The 26,109-nt window shown below is 38.9% G+C and overlaps 1 long non-coding RNA gene across 2 annotated transcripts in view; it reads left to right on the top strand.

Moving 5' to 3' along the window:
• The first annotated feature begins 355 nt into the window (after window positions 1–355).
• Window positions 356–26,109, top strand: part of LOC140848135 (uncharacterized) — a 108,228-nt gene continuing 82,474 nt past the window's right edge. For both annotated transcript variants that reach the window (XR_012128682.1, XR_012128681.1), the window contains exon 1: window positions 356–751. This is a non-coding gene — a long non-coding RNA (uncharacterized lncRNA). The remainder of the gene's footprint in view (window positions 752–26,109) is intronic.

Below are 26,109 nucleotides of genomic sequence, written 5' to 3' on the forward strand. Positions count from 1 at the left end.
GGTGGGTGCTCATTTGCACAGCATTAAAGAGTAAAATGATCAGATATGAAAAGAGCATTTAAAAAAAATTTCAAGAATATGCATGGTGCTACCTATGATACCTGTTGCCCACCCAGTAGCCTGATTGACAAGGCCCGGTAACTGTGAAGATAAAAAGGTGTAGCATAACTCTGGGACAAAGTGCAGAGATTTACGCAAGTCCTCATTTCTGTCGGCCTGAAGATCAACCTTTTGGGACTCATAACAGACAATGCTGTGTCCTCAGCCTCCGCTTCCCTCTCTCCTTTCCCAGAAGTCCTATGGACCCTGTGATTCAGGGGCAGTGAATGCCAGGCTTCTCTGGCCAAGTCGCCGATTCAGGTCCGCGCGTGTGACCGAGGCCGGCTCCTTGCAGTAACCTCGGCCTTTGTGCTTGGAATGCTGGGACAGACGCTCCACATCAGTGCGTGAACCTCGGGCGTCGCGCTTGGAATGCTGGGAAAGACGCTCCACATCAGTGCGTGAACCTCGGGCGTCGCGCTTGGAATGCTGGGACAGACTCTCCCTTCATCTGGGCTGTGGCGGGGCTGCTGACACGGCGCCTGGAACTGCAGTGGCTCTTTTTGTCCCCAAAAGGGCGTGCCCGCGCTGATTCAGGGATGGTTAGAGGGGTGAGAATTGAAGGGAAAGAGAAGGGGGGCCGCTAAAATATTGTGAGCCTCACAATCCAGGCGCACCTGAATCCTGCCCTGTTTCGGCGCTCTTCCATGAGGTAAGACCAAACATTCTGTGTATTGTTTATATGGAGACTTCTGTCATTGGTGGCCAAATCGTCCTAGATGGTAAGGGTGAAGGAAGTCCAGAATAATTTTCTGGCCTCTGAAAAGGTAGGGGCATGTATAAGAAAAACCGGGTGGAATTGCTGCAAAATTCATCTTCTCTTAATTTTTGTGAAAGTGAAATCTTCCAAGAGCTAATGCCTTAAAATTGTCAATGAAATGTTAAGTAAAAATTGCATGTGTTTCCTTAAAAACGCTGACAGTTAAGAAGGGTATACTGTTAAAAAAAAAAGGGGGGGGGTATATACTGTTTCCATTCTGCTCCTCTCAGTGCTCTGCCCCAAAGGCAACATTTTAACTACTTCTTTACACTGTTTCTGTATACTTCCTAAGATACCCTGCACATAGTAGGCTTCCCTTTCAGTTTATACAAAGGATGCTATAAGCTGTCAGCCCCTTGCTTTTCTGCTTAGAAATGTATTCAGAAGTTGTTACATATTAGAAAAGATTTAAGCTGCTTCTTAAATGTGGCAACATGGCTAGGAACCTTTTATTCTTTTTATTGCTACCTGCAAACAAGGTGGAGTTAATTTGTTTAATCAGTGAAATGAAGCAACCATAGCTAACACTTTAGCAGCCTTTTGAGGAAATTCATTTAAAATTATTAACTCCAAACGGTTCCACTTTTTTAGTTCTGCGATTTATTTAACCAGGCTCCTACAGAGAGTCACTTTGGCTGTAACCTTTACCTATCTTACACAAAGCTGCAACAGATGTTAGTATGTATGCTTCTTTGTTGAAAGCTATATAAAATGTCCTGAACAAGTGTCTATGTTCTGTCATTGGTGACCAGATCATCCTAGATGGTAAGGGTGATGGAAATCCAGAAATAATTTTCTGCTCTCCCTTGGAGGGCCTGTTAAAACACAGATGCTTGTCCCATCACCAGAATTTCTGATTCAGTGCATCTGGGGGCTGTTGCTGAAAATTTGCCTTACCAAATTCCTAGTTGATTCTGACGCTAGTGATCCAAGGACCACACTTTGAGAACCACTGCTCTGGAGAAATCTTATATTTTTTTAGGTCTAAATGAAGTACCATGGGTCCTGTTCTTTCCATTAGGCAGGAGTGATCGATTTTCTGGTTCCCTGTGAGATCACTTCATCACAGAGCTGAAATTCCTGCTTGCCCTATTTTTCTGCAAGTCCTTACTATATCTCCACATTATTTGAGTTAATCTGAGTGAGTCGTTCTTGCAATATAAACCCAACACATACAATGTAGTAATAGGTAGCGTTTATTAAGCCTCACTCTGTACAGATAGAAAGCATTCAGTAAGTGATAGCTAGGTGTTCTCTTAGGAATTGCAATGAATCTTATAAATATTTTGTCCATATACTCATTACTGCAATATTATTTTGTATTTTTCTTTTAAAAAATGTTTAATTTCCTTCTCATTACCATCAAGTATATAAATAGGAACCAATGTTAGCTCAGCATTTGCAATTGTTTCTGCAGTTGTAATGTTCCATTCCATGATTTCCTCAAAAATATTGAAACTGAGAAAATAAGAAGCATTGCTAACAAAATGAGACTAAACTCTGCAACCTAGATACACTGTTCTCGAAAAATTAGTATGTTATTAAAACGTCTTTCCTATGAGGAGATCTGTGATCATATTTATTACAAACAAAACCAGAAAGATCTGTTAGAAGTTAATTATGTTAGGTGCCATCCTTATAATCTCAGGTCTCATCCCTTACCTTCCTCATTATGTCTTTTGTCAAACTTTAAAATGGAATATTTTATGGGTATTTCTTATATTTCTCTTCTACTGGACTCTGAGCTTCATGAAATTAGCAAGTGGGTCTAACTGTCCACCAACTTTCTCTCAGTGCCTAACACACAACAGGAGCTCAGTAAATATTGGTGGATGTTATGGACCTGGTGGTCATGTCCCCCCAAAATCCTAATCTCTAATATATTGGAATTTGGAGGTGAAATCTCTGGGAGGTAAGTAGGTCATGGGCTGGAGCCATCTTGAACAGAATTAGTGCCTTTATAAGAAGAGGCCAGAGAGTGCCCTTACCCACTACTGCAACATAGGGATATAGTGAGAAGAGGACCCTCACCAAACCCAACCATGCTGGCACCTTAGTCCTGTACTTCTAGCATCTAGGACTGTGAGAAATAAATTTCTGTTGTTTATGAGCCACCCAAACCATGATGGTACTTAACTTATAGCAACCCAGGCTGACTGAGACAGTGTAATTGAATTTACCTGACCATGGTTTTATTATTAAAATGTGCTAAGACAAGAGTAGTTTGTAAAATTCAACTAAAATAATAACAGGAAAGTGATTAAAGTAAAATGAGAAATTGAAACTTAAAAAGCTCATTTAGCATGCCAGTGTAAAGGAAGGAAAGCCACATGGCTAGGGATTTCATTATTCTTCATTCTGTTGATAGGAACTCTACCTGTGGCCAAAGGCAAGTAAATTAGTGTTTTTAATTGGTGAAGAGAGGCAGCCACTGCCACAGACTTCTGAGGAAACAATCCATTTAAAATTATTGGCTGCACATACTGTCAAAGAAATGTAAGAGAGCCCATAATAGAAATGACAGCCTGATCCACCGAAATGGCCTCTTTGATCCCAAGACCTTGAGGCATTTTGCAAATGATAATTGTCTCTTACATCATCCCCTCTGAGGTAAGAATTATGTTCCCCATTTATAACTGAGCCTGCATCAAATTATTTCTCCCAAAGTCCCAAGTCACGGCTACTCTTTGAAACCCTCACCTCTGAGATTTGTGTAAGTTAGCATAAATCATCTTGGTAAAGAAAAACTTTACATCAGAGCTAAGTTATGCTTGAGCTATCAAGAGACTAAACTCACCAGGGATTTTACATTTCAAGAATTCCCCAGTGACGAAGGGAAATGGGAATGGACTGGAAGAATTTCAAAACAAAAGTCTGTTCAGTACTAGTTCATATTTTAATGACATTTTCAATATTTAGATAGCCTAAGAGATGAATTGACTTCAAAACAGGTTCTGAAATTGTAGGTGATCTGGAGCCAAAATAAAGAATATCCGACCAAGTATACATTCTCAGAGGAATGATAATAAAATCTTAGACTGGAAGAATGCTCCTTTTTATTGCCCAAATCCTAGAAATTCACCATGGCAGATCAAACTTTTAATATCTGGTCACAACAGGACATCATTCTTAATGATACCCAGCTGCAGAGAGTATGTGCTTAGTATTTTCATCCCTACCTTTGTGGTGTTGGGGATTGTACAGTTTAGATATGTGAAATTTTAAAACTTTTATTTGCAATGAATTACATGTGTCAAAAATAAATAAATAATAACCCACAAGGATAGTAAAGAAAAAACACCATCTAAACTTCACCTGGATTCATCAATTGGTAACATTTTGCCCCATTTACTTTGTCATTTGTCATATATAAAGTTTTCTCCCAAACCATTTGGAATTAAATTGAATTCATCTTGCTGCCTTACCTTTAAATTCTTCAGTGAATATTTCCTAAGGATGAGGACATTGTTTTACTAACATACTGCAATTACCTACTACAGTTGATTAAACATTGATAAATACTTTTACTTAATCTTCTGTCCATATTCTAGTTTTGTTAACTGACCCAATAAGAATTTTCACTGTTTTTTTCCTCCTGTACAGGATTCAAATCAAGAATGATAGTACGTTTTATTATTATGTCTCCTTTAATTTTGATCGATTCTTCAATCTGTCGTTCATGACAATGACATTTTTGAAGAACATAGTCCATTTTTAAATAAATGACATAGGAAATTTTTTTGAGAAATGTAAGTTTTATGTTTGGTGTTACTCTTTTTCCAGTGAACAACCTCTGATGGTAACTGCAGGAGAAATGAGAATCGCAATACATCTAATCGAGGACAGTCAGTGAAGTCCGTATCAAATCCCTTCTTGTGTAATGTGCGAAAATAGTGCCTGGCACATAGTTACTGGAAAATAAATGTCCTCAAGAGTATCTTTTCTTCCCCACTGCAAACATGTATGCTGCACATGATTGATAGCCACGTATGAGTGTTGTTGGTCATTTTATTCTAATTGTGTAACAGAGTGGGCTGGTACTCAGTAGTGTCCGGCAAGAGTCTTTTGAAGGTATGACCACTGCAGGGGTGAGGAGCTGTACTCAGACACGTTTAATGACAGCATCTCTTTCTTTTTTTTTTCTGTTAATCACCTCAGTGTAGTGACAAGACATGAAGTAATTGAGCAGGTATTGAAAGCTTTCACCCTCTAAGGAAAGTGGTTTCCCAGCAGGCATCATGCATACTCCTGCAAGGAATATTTATTTTACTCTCCAGGTGCTTAAAATCCACAGACATGGTGTCTGTTCTGTTGTCTTTGATAGTTGCTATTCGTAATTTCCTTCCTTGCTTATTCCTTCTCTCTACCCTTTAGGATACCAAAAACTCACTAACTTAAATTCTGCAAAAGTGAAAATTGTGGGGTTTTTGATATGCTCTTTGTCATCAACATGCTAAGGAAATTTTCATAAAATAAGCCGTTGTAAGGGTGTTCATTTAGTCAGTTTAAGGAAATCAGCAGTACTTTGCTTAGGCACCATTTATATACAAGTATAACTTGTATATAATGGGTTAACTGCAAATCATTGTATACTATTGTTTAGTTACCAAATTTAGGGGACTGTATTTCTCTTCACATGTTCTTAACCCCACAAAACCATGTTTCAACCACAGACAAGATGGTTGATGCTCAGAGAGAAGGAATTACACAGCTAGTAAGTGGCCCAGCTGGAATTTGAATCCAGATGTCTAAATTCCACCTAGGCTAGGCCACTTTATGCCAGACTAGTTTGAGTCCTTGTAGTACCGCATCCCTGGTGGGCAAACTAAATGTGCTCAGGCACCAGCAATGCAACCTCATCAAGAACGTTTTGTTGAGGAGGAATTAAAAAATGGTATTTGAAGGAAATCAAGTATATTATTTGTGGGAAAAATCAATCTTTGGCCTTCTCTTCACTTATTTTAAGGTTGTTTTTATTTTGAAAGATAAGGTAGGGTGTGTGAAGCAGCCACCATAATCTCTCCAGTCCTTACAGCCTCTGTCTTAAAGTTCTAACTTCAGCCCTGGATCCTTTAAGATTATTAAAATGGCATTTCATTTAAAAATATTTTTTTCGTTATTTTAGAGAAAGCTTCCCTCACATTGAGTTAATGAGCTTTTCCTGCAAAATACTGTTGTGAGAGACTTTGCTTTTGTATTAGCCAACTTCGAGCACATTTTGAGCAATTAGAACAGCTGCTGAGATAAAAGGAATCAATCATAAGAAAATAGACATTTGTGTTTACAATAGTTACAGCAGAGATTTCAGAGTTGCATTACTTTCTGACTTTCCATTGTGTATCTTTGGTGAGATAAGGATTACATTCTTTACTCATGTTCTGATAAAGTGTCTTTCTACATATATAATACACTACTTATACTTACTATTTCTTTTTTGTTTGCTTTCAGTTTTTTAGTGGGAGCCATAGGGGGTTACGTTGTGGAAAGCATCTGTTAAGAGTATGAAAGGAATTGTTTTAATTTTTTTAAAGGAAGAATCATGAAATGGTCCATATAGTGATATTTTAATTGCTCTCTTTATACATGTGATTTAGTGTCCATAGTATGATTGGTTTCATTTAAGTTGCACACATGTTCTCCTAATTGTACTGGCCTCAAAATTATAGGAGAGAAATGAATATGCAAAAGTGTCCTTTTACACTTTAACTCTACAAACAGATGAGTGAGTGTTGTATAACAGACAGGTGCATATTTATAATAACTGGGGTGAGATTGTCCTGAGTGGTGGACAGGCCAAGTGGTAATAGTAACTGCCCCTAATATTTAGTGAGCAATTGCCCTTTGAAGGCACTGAGAGAAGCACTTCCACTTAATCCTCACCTGAAGCCTCAGAGGCAGTGACTGTTACTAACAGTTCTGCGATGAAGGCAATGAGGTTCAGAAAGGCTATGGATGAGCAAAAACCCCAAAGCTAATGATCCCATTCAATCTAACTCCAGAGGCAACACTTTGTGTTGAATAATCTCATCGCAGTTGTCACAAGAGTGAATTGGAAAGGCATGAATAGATTCAGAAAACTAGAGAAGGAACTAATGCAGTCTTCCAAGTAAAAGGTGATGGTCGCTGGGACTAGATTTTTTTTTTCTTTTTTTCTTTTAAACCTGTTTCTCCAAACCTCCTAATCCCCACCTCTGGCAATCACCAGTCTGTTCTCTGCGTCTGTGAGCTTGGGTTTGTTAGTTGGTTTTTTTTTCAGATTCCACATATATATATGAGATCATCTGGTATTTGTCTTTCTCTGTCTGACTTATTTCATCTAGTCCTAAGTAAGGTCCATCCATGTTGGTGCAAATGACAAGATTTATTTCTTTTTATAGTGGTATAATATCCCATTATATATATGTACTACATCTTCTTTATCCAGTCCTCCATTGATGGATGCTTACGCTGTCTCCATATCTTGGCTATTGTAAATAATGTGCATATACTTTTTGAGTTAGTGTTCTCATTTTCTTTGGATAAATGCCCAGAAGTCTAATTGCTGGATCATATGGTAATTCTTTCTCTCTTTTTTACTTTTTGAGGAGCCTCCATACTGTTTTCCATAGTGACTGCACCAACTTACATTCCCACCAACAGTGCACAAGGGTTCCCTTTTCTCCACATCCTCATTAACATTTGTTATTTCTAGTCTTTTTGATAATAGCCATTCTAGCAGGTGTGAGGCATTATCTCAGTATGATTTTGATTTTGATTTCCCTGATGATTAGTGATGTTAAGCATCTTTTCATGTACCTGTTGGCCATCTGTATGTCTTTTTTGCAAATATGCTTCCTCAGGTCCTCTGCCCATTTTTTAATTGGATTACTTGTTTTTTTTCTTGGTGTTTCTTTCTATATCATGGTTTGGATATCTTATCAGATATATGATATCCTAAGTTGCCTTGTCATTTTGTTGATAGTTTCCTTTACTGCGCAGAAGCTTTTTGGTACAATGTAGTCCCACTTATTTATTTTTGCTTTTTTGGCTTTTGTTTTGGTACCACATTCAAAAAATCACCATCAAGACCTATGTCAAGGAGCTTACTGCCTGTTTTCTTCTAGGAGTTTTATGATTTCACATCTCACATTCAAGTCTTTAATCTATTTTGAGTCAATTTTTGTGTATGATGTAAGATACTGGTCCAGTTTAATTATTTTTGTATGTGGCTGTCCAGTTTTCCAAACATCACTTTTCGAACAGACTGTCTTTTCCCCACTGTATATTCTTTGCTTCTTTGTTGTAAATTGACCATATGTGCATGGATTTATTTCTGTTCTTTCTATTGTGTTCCACTGATCTATGTGTCTGTTTCTATGCCAGTACCATCCTTTTTAAAATTACAATAGCTTTGTAATGTAGTTTGAAATCAAAGGGCATGATTCTCTATCTTTGTTCTTTTCTCAGGGTTGCTTTGGCTATTTGGGGTTTTGTGGTTCCATACAAATTTTAGGACTATTCTGTTTCTTTGAAAAATGCTATTGGAATTTTGATACAGATTTTGAACCTGTATATTGCTTTGAATAGTATGGACATTTTAACAAAATTGATTCATTCAGTCCACGAACACAGAATATCTTTCCATTTATTTGTGTCTTCTTCAGTTTCTTTTGTTAATGTCTTCTTGTTTTCAATAAACAGGTCTTACACTTGGTTAAATTTATCCCTAGGTATTTCATTCTTCCTGATGCAATTGTAAATGGGGTTGTTTTCTTTATTTCGCTCTCTCATAATTTGTTAGTGTATAGAAACACAATATATTCTTGTGTATTAATTTCTCATCCTGCAACTTTACTGAATTTGTTCATTAGTTCTCATGGTTTATATTTTTTAGCAGCAATGTTGTTCACTGTACTGGCATAGCTGTTTCTGCCTTTCTTACCTTAGAGTAGGCCCCTGGGATGTTCAGGCCCAGATATATAGTATGAAACTTGGAGTGGGGGGGTTTGCAGTGGTGGCCATGTTTTTTGTTTTTTTTTTCTTTTTTATTATTGTATCATTGATACACAATCTTATTTTGGTTTCAAATATATAGCACAGTGGTTCAGCAGTTACCCATAATATTAAATCCTCACCCCCTTCTTGTGCGTTACTATCTGTCAATGTAGTAAGATGTTACAGAATCATTGACTATATTCTCCTTGCTGTACTACTGTCCCCAAGTTCTCACAGTTTTTTGATGGAGTCTTTAGAATTAGATAACATTATATAAATATATATATGTTATCTGCAAATAGTGGCAGTTTTACTTCTTCCATTCTAGTTGGGATGCCTCATTTCTTTTTTCTTGTCTAATTGCTCTGCCTAGGACTTCTAATACTATGTTGAATAAAAGTGATGAGATTGGGTATCTTTGTCTTGTTCCTCATCTTAGAGGAAAGACTTTCAGCTTTTCACCATTAAGTATGATGTTAGCTGTGGGCTTGTCACATATGGCCTTTATTGTGTTGAAGTATGTGCTTTCTATACCCACTTTGTTGAGAATTTTTATCATAACTGGATGTTGCAAACCAGAATTTTAAGGGGAAAATAGAGGAAAGTGGTTGGAGATGGTCAGGTCTTGGCGATGGATTTGACATGCAGGAGGGGTTGGTATTAAGGATCAGCTCTGGGTTTTTCCCTGGCATTGTGTGAAATCTGTATTTGCTCTTTGTCCCTGTGTCTGGCACAGAGCTCCTAAAACCCTTGGAATTTCCTAGGTGATGAAAGGAACAAAGGTGTCTTATGTTAATGGAGCAATTAAAAAAATTTTTTGGATCTTACCTGAGGATAGGAGCTCTTTGCCCAGGTAGTTAACCATGGGATTACACAGTTGGAACTTTCAATCCCACCCCTCCATCTCAAGGGAGAGAACAGGGGCTAGAGTTTAAATCAACTGCCAATGGCCAATGATTTAATCAATCTTGCCTATGTAGTGCATAGTTTTATGGATTGGCTCCATAAAAACCAAAAAGGAGGAGGCTCAGAGAGCTTCTGTATTGGTGAACATATGGAGGTGCTGTGAGAGTGGTATACCTCAAGGGAGCATGGACACCCACTGTCTTCTTCCATCTGGGTGCTCCTGTTGTATCATTTTATAATAAATTAGTGATGTTGTAAGTGAAATGTTTCCCTGAGTTCTGTTGACACTATAGCAAAATAATGGAACCCAAGGAGGAGGTTGTGGGAACCTCTGATTTATAGCCTTAGATCAGAAGCATAGGGTAACAACCTGGAGTTTAATTGGCATCCTGAGTTGGAGGGGTTCATTGGAATTGACTTGAATTGTAGGACACCCAGCTGGTATCCCAAGAATTACTTCATAGTGTGGGGGTATACACATATACATGCACACACACATGATGGAATTTGGTCTAGGAACCCCAAAATACATGGCAAAAATAAGTGTTAGAGGAGTAGTTCTTCAGGAAAATACCTATCAAACCCTAGTCATCAGACTACTTTTAGAGGGAAGCCAGTCAGAATTAGTAGATGTTCTAAATGATGAAATACTTTAAAGGAAATGGTTTCATTATTTCCAGGAAGTAGAACTAGGCTATAAAATTATTCCCAGGTCTTCCCAAAGCACTTGTTTAATAAAGAATTAGAAATGGTTTGCAGTTCACAATCAGTTGGACTGCAAATGGTGCTCCTCAAGTGTTTGAAGGTGATTAAAAGCAGTGTGTTTTTCTAAGCTGTTTAAATAGTCCCTCTGGAAATCTTGTTAAAATCTTCATTTGCTTCCCAAACTCTTTCTCTTTAAAAAAGAGGAAAGCATAAACCTTTAGCTTCTGCCCCAATTAATGATGCTTTACTCAGTTAGGACATATTGACTAGTGCCATTAGTACGGGTCTTCCTCTATGGTCAATAGAAGCACTTTTCACGGGGCACTTAAACCTTCGCTGATTGGTGTTAGTGATTATTTTAATGACTGCTCTTCTTAGCATTTTGCCTTCTGCCAAAAAGACTGATGGGGTGAAGGGAAAGAGTCTCACAGCTCTCCTTGCTTGGGAAACAAACCCCAGATCATGGCACTAAGTGTTAAACTATTTCCCCTAATATCTGTTGAATATCTACACATGCCAGGCTTCCACATATACCATCTTCTTCAGTCCGCACAATCACCAAACATGGAATATATATTTCATCCTTTCCATTTTGCAAATGATAGAACCAAAACTTTAAATCTGTATACCTTTCCCTGCACATGCTGTGAGCAACAGCCCAACTTGTTCTATCCCTGACTTCCTCCATTTAATTGTTTTCAGCAGCATTGATCTATGATGAGAAGTGTAGACTCATTCTTGGTTCCTTCTTTTTTTTTTTAGCTTGTCTGTCACTTACCAAATCTTAATGATTTCATTCATACATCTTTCTGTATTTTTTTTAATCCTCTGTATTAGTTTCTTATGGGTGCTGTAACAAATAACCACGAACTGGCTTAAAACAACACACATTTATTCTCTTACAATTCTGGAGGCTACAAATCTGAAATGAGTCTTGTAGGTCTGAAATTAAGGTGTCAGTAGGGCTGGTTCCTTCTGGACACTCAAGAGCAGACTCTATTTCCTCATCTTTTCTTGATTCTGGAAGCCTCCTGTGCTCCTTGGTTTATGCCTGCCTCCTCCCGCCGTATCACCTCCACGCATTTGTAGGTACATGGTCTTCTTTTGCAGTTAAGTCCACCTCTCCTTAACTCTTCTAGGAATTCTGTGCTTACATTTAGGGCCCACCCAGATAATTCAGGAAAATCTCCCCCTCTCAAAATCCTTAATCACATTTAAAAAGTCCTTTTCAGCAGGGTCAGGTAATATTCACACAGTGAGGGGATTAGGACACGGACATCCTGGGGGCTTTCAGTCCCCCACACCCCTTCATCTGTCTCACTCTGTACTCACTGCCCATCTCTTACCTCACAGCTGTACCCCTGCCTGTCATTCATCCTCCCTTCCGGTCATCCCCACCCTAGAGCAATGGTTCCCAAAAGCAGGTCCACACACTGAATCCCAGGAAGGCTGTTAAAAATACAGCATCAGCCTGGGCTCCACCCCTGGAGACTGATTGAGGAAGTCTAGTGGCTCTGTGTTTTCTAAATCCACCACCAGACTGATTTAAATAAGTAAATGATCAAACAAAGCTTTATACTTGGATGACAGCTCCAACATTTCTAAGTAGTGGAAACTAAAGATAGCAGTTTGTTTGGCAGAGTGACCCCCTAGAGGACTGACCTGAGACTGTGTTTGCAGAGCAAGCATGCTACTTTTGCACTGACTGCATGTTACAGATCAGTGAAAATAGCAAAGTTTTCTAAAGATTCTGTCATGCATATATTAAATTAGTTTTTTAAAAAATGTTTTTACTTTAGAAATAGCTTTACAGGCCGATGGTGTTACCGGGTGAGGGGATGATACTGACACCTTCCCTCTCCAGGCCACAGCTCATCACTCTCCTGTTTCTCCAGGTCATTCTGATGCCCAGGGATTTTGAGAGCCTATGATTCTGATCATAAACTTCTTGAGGACAAGGACCGTATCTTGTTCTATATTTAATCCCACCTCCTAGGTCACTGACACCCAGTCAGCATGCAGTGAATATATACTAAATGAATGATTCAGTGAATCAGTAAATTAATAGAATGAATGCTAGCACAAATGGATTCATTGAGGTATGACTAACACAGTCTAGTTTGGTGAGAAACTGAGGTGAGGGATCAAAGGATCTGTTGCGAGAAGCACAAACAACCAGGTTGTTCAGAAGTCAGGGTGAGCGTTTGCTATAGAGGCATGTTTGCAGTGCTCATTGGTGGCAATGCATGTCTACATGGATCCAAACACTTCTGGAAAGTGAAAAGCCAAGCATATATATGTTATTTGTATCTGTCTAGATAGGGGGGATACAGATAATACTCGCACTTACTATGGGCCAGGCAGTACTCACAGCACTGTATATGGATTACCGTATATGTGTATCATCTTATTTAATTTTCACAGAATCCTTAATATCTCACAAAACCCTATTTTCCAACAATGAAACAGTGTGGTTAAATAGCCTGCCCATGATCACACAACTAAGGAGTGGATTCAAACCCAAGCATCCTGGCTCCAGAATTCTCACCCACCGTGCTGCACTGCCTGGAGGTGTGTGCTGGGCACTAAGCAAGGTGCAAGAGAGATGAAAGACTAGGCCCAAAGTGCATGGTCTGGTCAGGTAGGAAGGACACAGCCATAGACAATGTTTTGAGACAAGGGCAAATAATTTAATATAAATGTACTTGTCCCTGGAAGTCTTAACAACTTAAGGAGAACAAACGAGTCATCTAAGATCTTGCTAGTAAGTGGCACACCTGAGATTAGGATCCACGTGTGTCTAAGACCAAATCCAAGCACCTTGAAGTAATGATGAGGCTTTCCACAGTAGGTACCAGCAGAACGTATGGCCAGGGTAATTTATGTAATCTTGGGTGAGAAAGTCCTGGCTTTCATATTACTTGATTTTTACTGTACAATTCAGTGATTTTTATTAAATTTGCTGAGTTGTATAAATATCAACCAAAAGGCAATTTTAGAACATTCTCATACCCCAGTAATATCCCCCATTCCTACTTATAGTTATTTTATTTTATTTTTTCCTATTTCCAGCCATAGGCAACCACTAATCTACTTTCTGTCTCTGTAGATTTGCTTTTTCTGGACATTGCATGTAAATGGAATCACACAATATGTGATTTTTTTTGTGTTGGCCTCTTTCATGTAGCATACTATTTTGAGGTTCCTCCATGTTGTAGCATCCATGAGTACTTTTTATAGCTGAATAATATTTCAATACATGACTATAGCACATTTGTTTATCCATTTGCCAATTGACAAGTCTTTGGATGTTTTCCATATTTTGTTTCTTATGAATAATGTTGCTGTGAACATTCATGGACAAGGTTTTGTGTGGACATATGTTTTCATTTCTCTTGGGTACATGCCTAGAAATGGAATTGCTCAGTTATATGGTGACTTGACTTTGCTTATGTTTAATATTTTAAGAAACTATGGCCTGACCCTTAAGCCAAGTTATGAAGGTTGAAACAAGGAAGAGCCATGGGAGAGGGAAGGGACAATGTTCTAGGCTGTGGGAAAGGCACCAGTTTCTTTGTTGCATTTATGATGCCTATAAAGTGATAATTATTGTATTTTGTGTCTTAAACCCACGGCCACGTTGTGTAATCTAAGGAAAACCATCAATTTCTTGAAGGTGATAAATGGACCTGCATCACAGTAAGGTTGCCTTTTCTCAGTTTGAATTGAACTATTTTCTAAGAAACCACTAAAAAAAATAGAAAAAAAAAAAAAGAACAACACCAAAACTAAAAGCAAAACAAAAAACAAACCTCTGGTGCGATAATCCGGTATGAGAAGGGCATATACCAAAAGAGTCTGTTATTCCTTGTATTCTGTCTTTTTCTGTATTTCAGGGAGTTAATCTCACATGTGTAGCAATCATATTTGCAGAGTCTGAAAGCCACACCTCTGTTTGTACTGCTCCCCAGAAGACAAATGGCATTCAGCAAAATACAAGAAAATAATCATGCCTGAGCCATATTTCTCCAATATGCTTTCTTCCCTTTGTGTGAGATTTTGTCCAAGTTGTGTTGTGTGTGTGTGTTTTCCCTCTCTCTGTGTTTTTCAGTGCAAGACAGAGCAAATACTCATGACTCCAGCAGTTCAGCCAATCACTGAGCACATAATACATTGCTTAATCCAAGGTGACCTGCACGTTTAAACTTTGTTTGTGAAGGCAGCTGCAGCACAACCACTGGAGGCAATTAACAGCAGTACAAACCGTGGATATAAAGTCGGCGAGACTATTTCTAAAAGGCCCAAAGAGAGTTTTTACTTCTTAGGCTTATGACCAGAAATTCATGGCACATTAAGCTTCCCATTTGAAAGCTAAGAGAATCCCTTGCCACTAAGCTTCTAACTTCTAAAAGTGATTGGAGAGAGAGAAAATGTCAGGATTTCTCTTGATGAGAAGTATGTTCCAAGCATAGTGTTATAACACCAGCTTTCTTTCTGGACCTTAAGATTGAGTAGGAGTTAGGGATTGGCAGTATACCTAGACAGAGGTCAGTAGAGGCCAGGCCATTTTTTTTCATCATCTGCTTAAAATCCTTGCCACTAACTTTTGGATATGACTCCCTTGATTTGCCTTTGTGAAATAATGTCATTCTCCCTGTCAGGGAGTTTCATTTGTCTGACACCATCACTATGCTCCAGGCAAAGGGCCGTGGTCCAGACATGACCAGCCAGAGCAGTGACTACCCCTGGTCACTGTAACTGGCTCAGGAGTGTGATGGGTATGTGATGCAAGTGGGGATATGAGACGCCTGGAACTTTTGCTGAAACAGGAAGGAATCCCTCTTTCCTGTGCATTGTTAGACCTTAAGAATTTAAGTCTGGAGGTGCTGATGAATATCTTCTCCGGCTGCAAGGAGGGATGCTATCTGTAACAGGAGAGAATGGAGTCAATAGAGAAGAAAGTAGAAACCAGAAATGGAAGAAAGCAGGTTACATGGCATCATCTCAGTGTCTAGAGCCAGCTATGCTGAAGCCTATATAGCCCCTGGACTAGTCCACTATTTGAACCAATAATTTATTTTGTGTCTTTAGGAGGAGGGAGGCTTTTGTTAAATGCAATATATAAAAAAAAATCTGAGTGATTTAAGGGCCACCCACTGCTATGTTTAGTTCTGGGGAAAAAAAAAGTGTACTTTCTGCCTACCTTTAATCCAGTTCTGAACCAATGAAGGAATTCAAAAATGGTCTCAGCATACAAAAATGGTTTTAGCATATTTTGCTTCATTGGTATACAAATGCCATACATAAAAATCTCAGCAAGTTAAAATTGGAAGAATCCCAAAAGTTTTCTGGCCTAAAAAAGGTGAAGTGACTGTCATGGGGCCATGTATTTGGTATAATGGAAGTGCCATGATATCAGAGTCTTCTGCTGTCTTTCACTGTCTTTTAGTAAAAATTAATTTCAAAATTTGAGATCCTACACATAAGTAGATTGTAATATCAACATATTGGTTAGTGGTCAGCTTCAGAATGCATCACACATAGGAAGGATAAGTAATATTTTGTGAGGTTTCATTTCAGTTGTGTATAACAATAAACATATATCCACATATACATAGAAATCAGTATACTGAATCTGACATCGCCTATGTCCTTACCGTGGTTCTTGGTACAAATTTGAAAGCCTATTTCTCTTGGATTTCTCTTATGAGCACATTTACATCTAGAAGAGGGGGAAAAGTGTATTTTTCATAACAGGAAAGAGGCAAGTGACATCCCAGTCAAGCTGGCCCATTCTGGGTGGCACAGATTCTCATGAAATTTCTGAGCCTGAGTTACAAATACAAAATTTTCCCTGTTTGTCTTCCATCATCAAGCCACCAGTAACAAATGCATTCTTTTGGAATGCTTTTGGAATTCTTGGAGGGATGAAAGTGCTGCATAAAATCAAGTCTGGTCTGTTTATGGATGTAATTCCCTTTGCCCAGAGATCAAGACTAGCACCGCGGTCTGAATTGCACTGCATCTGATTCTCATTAACTGCCCGTGATTTCTCCCCTGGATCCGGCTTCTCTGCCCTTTCTGAATCACTGTGCACATGGCTAGCTTCCGCAGATTGCTCAATGCCGGTCATCTGCAATTGAGTCCGCAGCTTTGTTACAGCCCATGCTGTAATTTGAGGGGACCCATATCAGGAGGGTTTTAGACATAAAAATTCTGTCTAATGATTAAAGAAAAGTCCTCAAGCTAAATGCTGCTGACTTGATAGAGTTTATTACCAAACACTGTGGAGAAGGGGGTAGATTTGATTTCTTAGGTCTGAAGAAAGAAAATCGGACAATAAATGTTTATTACCAAAACTTGGACAACAGGCAAGGCCCTATCTCAATCCCTTTTTAGTACCAAAAGACTGTTGTCTGCATTTTTCTTAACCTTGTAAATACTTAGGCAGTGCCTACTACGTGCCTGACATGTGCTCAGTACTTAACAATTATTAGCTCCTGCAGTCTTCCTAGCAACTCTCCATCAGGGTGGGCTAAGTTATGCCGCAGTAACAAGCAACCCCCCCAATTCTCCCTCACATTTACATCTTCCCTGGGCTGATGTATGTGTATGTGGGAGGCTTCTTTCCATGTCATACACTCTCAAGTATCCTGACTGCATCTGGCAAATAGCAGGACACTGTGGCAGGGGAACAAAGGGTGGCAAATTGTGCATGAGTTCTTGAACGCTTTCACTTGGAGATGATACGTTCCTTCTCACTTTTCATTGGCTGAGGGAAGTCACTGGCCTGATCTAACTTGAGGAAGACAAGGAATTGCTATCTTCCCATGTTTCTGGAAGGAAGAGAAGCAGACATACTTACTGAACAATAAAAATGACTACTGTAGCTGTTCTATGAAGAATAGCTTTTGCTATTCTTATTTTACAGATGAGATAGCTGAACACAGAGGGTTTATGTAAGTTGCCTTAGGTCATAAAACTAGTAAATGGAGTAGAGTTACTAGGTTCTGCAAATAAAAATACAGGATGTTCAGTTAAATTTGAACTTCAAACAAATTTTTAGTGTTTGTGTGTGTGTGTGTATATATATATATTGCATATGCATATTTGGGACATGTTTTTGCTAAAAAATGTACTTGTTAATCTGAAATTTAAATTTAACTGGGCTTCCTTTATTTAATCTGGCAACCCTAAAATGGAGCAGCTGGGGTTTGAACCCAAATATTCTGGTTCCAGAGATGAATATTTTATTCAGTTCCATTCTCTTCCTTCTGTTGTGTTCTGTCGGTCCTCTGCTAATGTTAATGTAATATTTGTTCTTTAACAATATGCTAAGGCTGAGAGGAAATTTGAAGACTTCTCTGTCAAAGAAACAAACATTCCAGAAGTATCTTCTCATTGATGGGTTTCGTGTAGAGTCGTAAGGGCTGTTTGGGCCACGGGGGAGGGTAGAGACCGGAAGTGGGGGGGTAGGAGAAGAGGAGGAAAGGAGAAATGGATCTGTTTGCTTTCAGATGGCCCACTAATGTCCTTCACTAATGGAAGGAAAAATGTGGGACAGATAATCAAAATGATAGTTTCCCTAGAACTTGCCTCTTTGACTTTGAAATGTGGCATGCTTGAGTTTTTAATTATGAAGTACTTAGGCTGATAATAAATTAGTTTGTGCTCTCCAAACACAGTGAGGGTATGCTTGAGAAGCTGGATTCACACCAGTGGTAGACAGTGGGCATATGAATATGCATATGGGTGCATGTGAGCTTGACATGGGACTATGAAGCCAGACTGAGACTCTAGATTTTTTTGGATACTTTCCCACAAGGTGAGAAACGCAAAGGTTGGTGTGCAAATAATTAAGTGTGGACAATAATAGCTGATGCATGATTAACGTTGAATAAATACTTACCGCCTGACACAGAACCTGGCATATAATGGAAATTAAATATTTGCTGAAGCAATGAGTGGCTGATATGCTATTAGGTAGATGCCTTTATTTGTTCCATTTTACCAATGAGGAAGTGGAAGCTTAGAGGGGCTAAGTGACCACGGATTAAGGTCAGGCCAATTTCTCAAGAGCTTTTGGTCTAAGCAGGAACTTTGATCTACCTAATGGGTGGTTTTGTAGGACTCCCTATTACTGTTCCCTCTGAGTTAATTTGGCCTTCTAAGGCCTTGCAGCAAGCAGCTGAGCCTGGTGACTCAGAGCCTCTGTTAGGAATAATGACAAAGAAACAATTAGGAATAGCTGATTAGTACCCTGGAGTCCTGGGATAAATAGATCACCAGGTACAGAAGATTAGCATTTCCTTGCTGCTAAGTGGCCCGAGTTTCACATCTTAATCCTCTGCGAGAGACAAAAATCTTTCAAAGCAAAGGATTTCTTGTGGTTTAATGATTCCACCAACTGACCTACCTTTCTTTAAATCTTGTCCTGCAAAGACACAAACTGAGTGATTCTTTTTCTAGAAATAGCTGCTATATGCGAAAGCACTGTGATGCTTTGTTTTAATCTTGCTACTTTGCTTTTGGTTCACAAAAACAATCTTCTCAGTAAAGCTTGCACAGACTAATTTCAGATCCGAGCAATGGAGAGAACCCTTAGTCTCTTCTCATTATGTGCCTTGGTGCAGGTACCAGAGGAAAGGAAAGTCACTGCAAGTCTGAAGAGGCTTTTGTTGGTGTGTTCCTTGGGCTAGTTAACACATCTCGGTTATGCACTAGGAGTATATCAATAAGCTAAACACACACACACCTCAAAGACTTCACTACTGTAACAGAAAGTAGCAGCATTAATTAATTTATTGCCCTAGGTCACAAAACTTTTATTTAGTCATTACTATGTCCCAAGTCCTGTCCTGTGATTTTTCATCGACATATTCTAGAACTCTCAAAACAGCCTTATGAAATAGTCTAACACTGCTGGTGGGCACATGGCATGATAAAGCCACTTTGAAAAACTGTTAGGCAGTATTTCCCAAGCTGAACATGCACATACCCTCTAACACGACAGTTCCGCTCCTGAGTATATACCCAGCAGAGATGGGTATCTGCACTTACCAAAATACATGTTCTAGACTGTTCATAGTAGCCCTTTTAGTAATAACCCCCCAATAACAACTACCCAAATGCCTATCAACATTTAAATGGGTAAATGCATTGTGGTATATTCACACAATGCAAATGAACCGTCTGCAACTACATACAGAAGAATGAATGTATGTCACAAACATAATGTTGAGCAAAAGAAGCCAGACACAAGAGGCATACTGTATGATTCCATTTTTATGAAGTTCAAAAATAGATGAAACTCCCATGTTAGGCATCAGATAGTGGCTACCCTTAGAGGATGGCATGGTAGGCAGCACTGCAAGGGGTCCACATGATCTCTGTCAGTATTGTTACTCCCTGTGTAACCCCTGCTCCTTGAATGCAGGTGGAACCTGTCATTTGATGGGCTATTACTCCTGTAATTAAGATCCCTAGTCACCTTCAAGATTGACCTGGGTGGGTTTCACCTAATCAGGTGAAGTCTTCAAAGAACACTTAGAGGTGAGAGACAGAAGAAGTCAGTGACAAGCTAGTGCTGGCCTGGAAGAAACAACAATGTGAACTGTCTATGTAGGCCATGTGGCAAGAACCGTGGGCAATCTGTAGGAGCTGAGAGTATTGGCCAACAGCTGGCAAGGAAATGGGCACTTCAGCTTTAGAGCCATAAGGACCTGAATTCTGCCAACCTGAATGAGCTCAAGCTTCAGATAAGACCCAAGCCTTGGCTGGTGCCTTGATGTCTGAGCCAACAATCTGGCTGAGCCATGCCCAGACTCCTGACCTTTGGAAGCTGAGATCATGCATTTGTGATGTTTTAAGCCACTACATTTGCTGCTTATGTAGCAATAAAAGACAAATATAAATAGTAGGGACCAGAAGGGAGTGGCCCCTGGGGCAGAATGTTTTGTTTCCTGATCAAGGTGATGGTTACAAGAGTATTTTTTTAAATCTGTGAAGAGTCATAATGCTTTACACCTATGATATGTGCACTTTTCTCTTTTTATAGGGTGTTTGATACAATATCACGAAGTATTCGTGATACAATCTTATGAAGTAAGTTGTATGGCACGATCTTCACTTCATAGTTGGAAATGGAAGCCCAGAGATGCAAACCCAGGCCCACCTGATTACACTGCGGTGTGATGTCTGCACTGCAGCCTGTCCCTCCCCTTGATGGTGAGGCAATAAAAAAGCGTGCGGAGGGTGGTGCTACTGCCAAAAAAATCCCTACAAACTAAAAAAACAAAACACATAGAGTAACTCTTCATATCTGTCATTTTGGTTACTCAGAGAAGCTTAGGAATAATTCCTGGCACTCTCCAGCGGTGCAGTAAGTGATCTCTGATATGTATGGCCTTTTACTGCTGTCTCACTGCTACTCCTTCTAAGGACCAGCAAAAATTGTTCCAGCTCCTGAAGGTTCTGACGTTTGACTCCTCCTGACAACATGGAGACTGACAGAGACAAGGATGGGGGGAAAGGGTTCACCCCAGATACACTTGTTGAGAGAAAGGCATCCCTTAGAACAGCAGCTGCTTTAAACAAATTAACAAAAACCGAACAGCTGTCTTTTAAAGATTGCTGATGTAGTACACCATCATTTCAACAGAATCAAACTTTAGAAATTAAAAGATCTGTAAATTAAAGACTCTCCAGTTAACTCTTGGGAATGTCTTTCCTTTGTTTTTTTGTTTTTTTTTTTTAATGATCTACCTGTTTGAACTGAAAGTATATTTAAGACCACACTGTCCAATATAGTAGCCAGTATCTATGTTGAGATGTGCTATTTAAAATTCCCAGGGGATTTCAAAGACCTAGGAAAAAAATAATGTAAAATTCTCAGTGGTATTATATTGATTGTACATTAACATGATACTCTTTTGGTTATGTTGGGTTAAGTAAAATACATTATTACTAGAATAAAATTATATTTGTGACTCATTCTATTTACATTAGACAGGCTAATCTACTGTATTGTAGGTTCTCACAAAAGATACCTACAAAGAAAAAAACTGGGCATTTAATTCCATAGCATCCCAATTTGTTTTTTAATGATCTTTTTTGGTTATAAATGTATCATAATATACTAAAAAAGTCTGAAATACAGATACAAACAAATTAGAAAGCAAAAGCTCTCCCATAATCTCAATCTCATCTTTTTTGTTAACATAGTTTATACCCTTACAAACTATATATCCACATAAATACTGTGTATAGTCTGTCCTATAAACATTTTTTCACTCAATCTATCATGGACTTCTTTCCGTAATATAGGGATGGGTATTTTCACTATATGAGCATACCACGAGATTAATATTAAGTATGGTACATCTTTCGTAGGGAAAAAAATGTCACCAACTAAAATTCTAACAGCACTTTTTCATTAGTTCCTAGCAATTTTAATGCTAACTCCTCAAGAAGTGCCTGGAAATTAGTAGGTGCTCAATTGCTGTAATTAACTGAATTGATATCATCATTCAGGGCCACCTACCTAACCTTCATGCTAGTGGGATTAGCACCACTAAGTTAGAAATATAAAACCATTCTGTAATCAGGAAACATGCTTTGCTCTACAAATATACACCTCTGGGGACTTAAGACCCATAGATCAATATGTTCTATACTATATATTTCTTCATGAGCTTAAAAAAGTGGTGGGGGGAGGGGCAAAATGTCACCTTGTGGAGTACAATGGAAATATTTCGAAGGGCTTGACTATTTTCTCCTGGAGTTCAGAGAGCCCAGAACCTTCTTTACACAGAAAAGCCTGACTGCGAGAGTCTGAGAGCATGGTTCCTGGCAAAGCATATAGACTGGGCTGTGAGCCAAGAATGTGGGCACTCCATTGGCATTGGTAACCTCCTGTGAATCTCTTTAAAGAACCCCACTCTGAAGAAGAGTGTAACCAAATGTGGCAGGATGGACTTTATCACCAGAGCAGGTCAGGAGGAGACAAAAAGTGCATTAACTCGGGCAGTAGGGTCCTGTCAGAAGTCCCTAGTTTTTGGTGGAGAGGGAGACAGTGAGTGTCTAAACATAAAACTGACCCAAAAGGTCAGTTTTTGAGGTTTTGTCACCAGTTCAGTAAGACCATGCTGTCCCCTTCTCTGAGCGCTTTCTCCTCTCCCCACCTACTCTACGGGATCCAGGAGCCAAGAGGAGTTAGAATCGGAGGCAGAACAAGGAGAGCCACAACAATGATTCTCTTTTCCCATCTGGGGTTAGGTCGGAGCTACTGGGAAAAAGAGTTTGAAGAGAATGAGAAACTGAAGTTTTGCTAGTAAAGCTACCAGAAAATGAGACTGTTAATACTTGAATGTTCCTGAACAAGCCATGGAATCTGCCCTAGATATTGACCCAAGGTAAAAGAGAAAAACACAATAGAAATTTGGAGAAACGAGGGAAATGAATGTGCTTCCTTCCATATCTTATCAAGTCCCATTCATTAAATTAGCCATTTTCTACTATAAATCTTTATTACTTTACTGTGTAAACTGTAATAAAAAACAACCTGAGATAACCTGCAACTGACCCAATGATCATACATGTCTTAATAGTTTGGGATCCACTTAAGACTCTCTGCTAGAACCAGATGGTTCTCTCGACTAAGCAGAGGACAGCTCCATGGATCAGCAGCATTGGTGTCACGTGGAAGCTGTTAGAAGTGCAGAATTGCAGGCTCCATTCCAGATATACATAATATGAATCTATAGTTTAACAAGATCCCCGGGTGATTCACATGCACAATACAGTTTGAGAAGCATTGGTTACAGAACTCGGTGCGTTTAATTATCTGCTAGACAAGGAATTGCTCCTTTGAATCTAAGAGTCACAGGATGCTGAGTTAGGAGGAGCTCAGGATCCGGAGACCTAGGTCCTGGCTGTGTTACCCTGGGCAAATCATTTCTACGACTCTTTTGTTGCTTTCTCATAGTTGTTCAATAAGATGAATTGTGAAGTCCCATCTGGCTGTGGCATACTATAATTCTAAGCAATTTCAGTTGAAGCAAAAGAAAAAAATAAAACCCAGTTGAAATTTAATAAACACTGTAATAAATTGATTAAAGAGCCATTGCAACTTTACCACGGTATTGTGTGACTGTAGCTAAAGGTATTGTCCATGCATCCAAGCTGATTGCTGAGTACTTTGTATTAGCCCAGAAGAAAAGTACTTTCCTGTTGAATAACAATTATTCCTTCTTCACTGAGGAGTGAATATATTTGAAAGGAAAAGAAGACTATTACTAAACCAAATGATACTTGGAGTGGCAGGCTGCCAGGAGCTTCTGAATCACTTGTATTATAATGATAAATTCGTTATTTGGAAAACATAGCTAATAGGGATCATTTTGATTTGTAAGGATTTCTTTTGAAGAAGAGATAGCTTTGTTGAAAAACAACCTCTATCCCCATACACAGACACAATACAGACTCATACTTGACCTTCTGAATGTAATTCATATACTGGTGTAGATGAAGGAGAATACTGGGTTTAGCACTTAGGATTATATGTTTCAGTTGCATCATTGACTCACTGTTTGACCGTGACAGTCTCTTTTTCCTTCTGTGGTTCAGTTCTGTTTTCTTAAAAGTGATCAGAGCGGACTATTCCATCCTGCGTTGATTGTTGCTCCTTAGTAGAGGTTACCCAGTACTTTGGGCTCAGAAGTACAGGACCTCGAGCAAGCTCAGTGGGAAAGGTTGATCAAGTGGTAATGTCCTGCTATGGGCAAGGAACAGAGAATGACAAAGTAAATTCCTTTTGCTTTCAAATTCCTGGGGTAGGGGCTCCTTGAGAACATTGACTATTTTAAATATTTCCTCCTGCAAACTTTCATATAAGGATCTTATTACAGGATAAAATGAAAGAGAAATGAACTGATTACTAGGTTTACTATTGCCATCTTGGAGTCTTTTAAAAGCTTGAAGTATTGTGTGTTTTTCTTTTCTCAATAGCAGCTTGCAGAACAAGCTCTGAGGGAAAGAAAAATGTGCCTTGTTTTAAAAGAAATTCATTGTGAGCTATCTGATAGGTCGAAAGTGATTTATGAAATGAGCCCTCTGTTTTGTTAGAACAGAGATTGTTGTTCCATTCAGGGCCCTTTATATGAAACAGATGCCCAATCTATAAATCAGGCACCCTGCAGTAAGGGAGATGGCATTTTTGTGTAAATTATTGTGGATCCAGGATGTAAAAACACAGATGAACAAATTTGTATTGGTTTCTTGGCATAGAAGTCATTTTATCAGGTACCTGTCTAGGACATCCTTCCTCCATCCTTCCTAAGGGATCGGTGATGAGGAAAAAGTTGAAAGTCCAATGGAGAAACATGCTCTTTGACCTAACCATTCCCTCATTAGGTTTAAGATGACCAAGGCACGTTAAGTGCCTCTTTCCCAGTCTGTTCAGAGAGCACTGCTCATGCATTTGGGTTTCAGTTTCCAATGTAAATTCCCCAAAGGAAGGTGGATTAAAGTATTCCATAGAGTTCAGAGAAGGAATACATTTATGGTTTTCTTTTTTTCCCTTTTAGGTCTTTGAGCTCACTTTAGTGATCTACTTTCTACTTCCCATTTTAAAAATGAAAACTTCATTGTTCTCATGTCATCCCTTGGTTCTTTGATAGCTTTTGATAGAGTCAGCTAATGACCATTCTCTCTGCACTTGAAAGCAATGAGCTCATTCATTTATTCATTGGTTCAGTAAAAAGTATGCATTTAACTCCTTGACTGAGAGTAGGACACATGGCTGGCCACCTAGGCTGCAGTGCTTCATGCCCTGTTTTAACAGTTTAAAACCTAGCACAGGGAGTAAATATATTCAAAATGACAGAGAATTCAAATATGGGTTCTGATTGATTTTGGAAGCCATTATGCACTTTAGAAAATACAATTTTCCTTGTTTTGATTATATTATTAGAGTTGGTCATATATTCACATGGTTCAAAAATAAAACTGAAATCAAACAAAGTCTTACTCTAACTACTGACCTCACCAACACAGTTTCCCACCTTCAGCTTCCTATACATACATAGCCATTCTTATTAATTTCTTGTATTGCCTTCTGCTGTTTACTTCTGTGCAGGTATAAACAAATGTTCTTTCCCCCCTTTTTACATAGAAATTAGGATACTATCTGGATGGTTTTGCATCCTGCCTGTTTAACTGTTTTCCTGATATCCATAGGCATGGAGAACTTCATTCTCTTCTTCACAGCTGTGTAATATTGTGCGGAGGTACCATGGTTTATTTATCCACTTCTCACTAGATGGACACTTGGCTATTTCTAGACTCTTGCTCATGCATGCACACAACTCTGTAATTAGTAATAAGGTTTACCTGTCAACTTCATGCTGGCTTAAGTAGAGCTTTAGAAATAATTCTCATGAGTGAAATTGCTGAAGAAAAAGGTAAGTGCATTTATAATTTTGATAGGGATTGCCAGTGATCTCCCCAAAGAGTTGTAGCATTTTACACTCTTGCTGGCAATGTGTGAGAGTGTCTAATTCTGCTATTTATTATGGAACATGTTGTAAACATTTTGAACTGGATTTTTGCCAACTTGATAGGTGAAAAATGATACCCTTGTATAGTTTTGACTTACATTTTTCCTG

The sequence above is a fragment of the Manis javanica genome, chromosome 3 (assembly GCF_040802235.1).
Source record: "Manis javanica isolate MJ-LG chromosome 3, MJ_LKY, whole genome shotgun sequence".
NCBI classification, from domain to species: domain Eukaryota; kingdom Metazoa; phylum Chordata; class Mammalia; order Pholidota; family Manidae; genus Manis; species Manis javanica.